Genomic DNA, 3,609 nt, shown 5'->3' on the forward strand with positions numbered 1-3,609 from the left:
TTCAACTATGCAATGCTTTTCAAACTTTATTATTATCGCCTTGGATGTTCTGTGTCAAAACTGATCTTAAATACCACTTTTTAATGAAACCTGATCACTTCCTTAACAGTGATGATATAAACGTGTGAAAATGAAGATGATGAATTTGAGAGTCCAGACACTATTTGGGTACAAAGATACAGTGAAGGGTCAAAGTTGATCCTGTAGTTCAGAATGACAATCGAGAATGTGGCAGACTGCGCAAACAGTGCAGATGAAGGTTATAACAATTTGTAAGCTTTTACACACACACACACACACACACACAGGCTCTCTTTCTCTCTCTCTCTCTCACACACACACACTCAGACACACTATAGACAGATAGACAGACAAACACACACACTCAGGTTCTCTCTCTTTCTCTCTCTCTCTCTCACACAAACACACACATACACATACTCAGGTTCTCTCTCTTTCTCTCTCTCACACAAGCACGCACACACACACACACACACATATTTACAAGCTTTCTTTCTCTCTATCTCTCTCACACACACACACACTCAGACTCTCTCTCTCTCTCTCTCTCTCTCTCATACACACACAAACACACATTAAGGGAGGGATGAAACCGATAAGGGTCCAGTGCAGGATAGAGCACACTTTTCTCTCTGAATAAAAAAAGGCATTAATGTCAAAACATGCCCAAATAGTGTGGTCTTCACCCCCCCTCTGAAACTTGGAAGAATAGAATGGTAGAACGGAACCTCAAAATATAATCAGACTGACCCCAGTGCCCACGAGATCTTGAATGAATACAACTCTTGGTTTCCTTTGTAACATAATGGTCAATTTTGATCCATGACATAAAAGTTGTGAATTTAGTCATAATGTGATGTCATCAACACAAATAAAATATCTGTGAAGTACATACAGGCTAGAAAGAGATAATCCAGTGGAATATACGGCTCCTAGATACAAAATCGAAATTTAATCCCAGAAAATGCCCTAAAATGTGTTTTGTAATGAAAACAAAAGTCCTATTTTAAGGTAAATAAGGTAATTATGAACAGTAAAATACAATAAAAAAATCTCTGAGTTGTTGAGTTGGCAAGTACAGTCAAATTAAACTGTAGAGTAACACATGTTCTAGCGGATTTAACCACACAGGGTCAAAAATGACCTGCAAACATCAGTGATGTGACCAAATTATGAATATAATAGCAGCGTTCATGGTATTTCAACTGTCTACTCATTGTTTGTAACCTTTAAGGATAGATTTTAAAGTTCTGCTACTAGTTTTTAAGGTTCTAAATGACGTAGCACCGGGCTACATCACAGAATGGCTTGAGCTTTGATCTGCAGATACTGGCCTTCTGCAAATACCTTTAGAATTAGTTTCTTACACAGTTTCCTCACTAACTCTGACACCATCACACAATTCTATGGTTTTGCTGGGGTTTAAACTCACAATCTCCTGTTGGGGTGATAGTTTAGCCTGTTGCACCCCTCAGGAACACCTGAGATTGAAGAGTAGTGAGGTCACATGTGGAGCAACTGTCTAATAATCTAACAGTTCAACCCAACATCAGGAGGTCGTGAGTCTGAAGCCCAGTAAAACTACAACTGTTCATATCTTGAAGCTCAAGAGAAGAAAATATTGGATGGAATTATGTGATGGAGGCGTCAGACTGCAGGTAATGATGGACCTAAATGAGGGAGCCCTCCAAAAGCCTCAGAAAATAAATTGATTTTGATTTCTAGTTTTGAGTAAACAACATGAGACTGCGTTTTCCATGATCATCTTTCAAGTTCTGCTTATCTACCTGTTGTTTCAGTTATCCCTTTATCCCACTCAAACAAACACAAACTGATAAAAAAGCACCGGATTTGATTCAATGCAGCAAGTAAGCGTTTCAAAATAGCTAATGTAACAGACAGTCTACAGTCACAACCTACCGAATTTCAACCTCAGCCCAGCAGCTAACTTGTAAAACACACACTGTTAGTTCCAGAAGCAGCCGCAGTCTCTGAGGGAGAGAGAGACCCTTAAATGGCCTGGAACCATCAGCAGGCCCAAAGTTTTATTACCCACTTCTAAAACCTAAGAATATCTCAGCCAGTTAGCACTGAAGTCCCTGAATAATAAGCCTTATTATGTAATAATCCTGGGATTTTCAGGGGTTAATCGTCTGATATAACCTAAAAAGCAGGGCCAGACTTTTGTATTTTGCCATTGGCCACACAGAATGCAGTGGGCCACTAACATCCAGATGTCCAGATATGTGCGCTCCAGTATCAACCAAGCAATACCGTTCGTCCCGGGCGCTCTTGATTCAGTGCAAATAGCACCCCCTTGTGGACAATCTTGTTAAATATTAGTGAATGAGTGAATAAATAAGTGAGTGAGTCAGTAATGATTTACGAGACAGGTCCATGAAATGCTTTGCTTCTAAAAAAAACAAACAAAACAGCAATACTGCATTAAAACAAAGCCAAATCAGTCACAAATCTGTGATGATGTAACATATTGTAGTCATTCATGAAGAAATTATGCATTTAAATGTGCCCATCGTAAACTCTAAGAAAAACATACCATACAGACAGTCTATATTACTTATTCATTTAGGCTGCTCTCACTACAGGTATACATTAATAAAAAGACAACGATGTATAAGCTAGCTTAACTACACTGAAGGCAGATTTTCACCATACAGTGTAACAGATGCTTTATTGATGATGGCTGACTGATCATGGTTGACTGTCTCATGTTCCATAACTGGAGTGGCCAGAAGGGTGGCCATGCTTCATGCTAGGATGGCATTGGCTTGCCCTTGACTATGCCTCTGATGATCTTACATAATGTTATCATATTTCTTGTATGAGATGGCTAAGATAGTGTAAAGCTATCTAAAGTGTAAAGCTGAATGGAGTCTAAATATGATACTGTGCAAAGGTATATTTATAAAGCTTTTCTGACAGACTAAAAAGTGTTACACTGGTTTGATACTGCACCCCGCAAAAGAACAAATCAGAGAGAATGAAAGAGCGAGCTAGTGAGAGAGAGAGAGAGGGGGGGAGAGAGAGAGAGAGAGAGAGAGAGAGAGGGAGGGAGAGAGAGAGAGAGAGAGGGAGGGAGAGAGAGAGAGAGAGAGAGAGTGAGAATTTGCGAATCTGTCCTGCTAGCGCTAGTAATTGTCATCATAACCGACAAGACCAAGAATTTTTGTTTGCAAGTGTTAAGAGAAATAAGCATGGAGTCAGGCAGTGTCCTGCCAAGGTCAACAGCTGTGCGAAACTTATTTCTTATTTTCCTAAACAAAATTTTTTAAGTATACATTTTTTCATTCATACATAGGGCCTTGGGGTCACTTAGGATCAAGATAAAAAGGAGCATGTATGCTCAATGTTGCAGTTTAAAACTACACTCACCCTTTGTGTCTGATGGACAAACTCATTATGACATCACAGAAATACTTACATGCATTTCACCCTTCACTTACTCCATCAAACTAAGACAGGGTTCATTTCCAATCAAACGAGCTTAATGGTAAACTGAGCATACTGAGCATAGATCTTAAGTGTAATACAGAAAACAGAGGAACACAATGATAATCCACTGACTGA

Source organism: Colossoma macropomum, unplaced genomic scaffold (assembly GCF_904425465.1).
Source record: "Colossoma macropomum unplaced genomic scaffold, Colossoma_macropomum, whole genome shotgun sequence".
Classification (NCBI taxonomy): domain Eukaryota; kingdom Metazoa; phylum Chordata; class Actinopteri; order Characiformes; family Serrasalmidae; genus Colossoma; species Colossoma macropomum.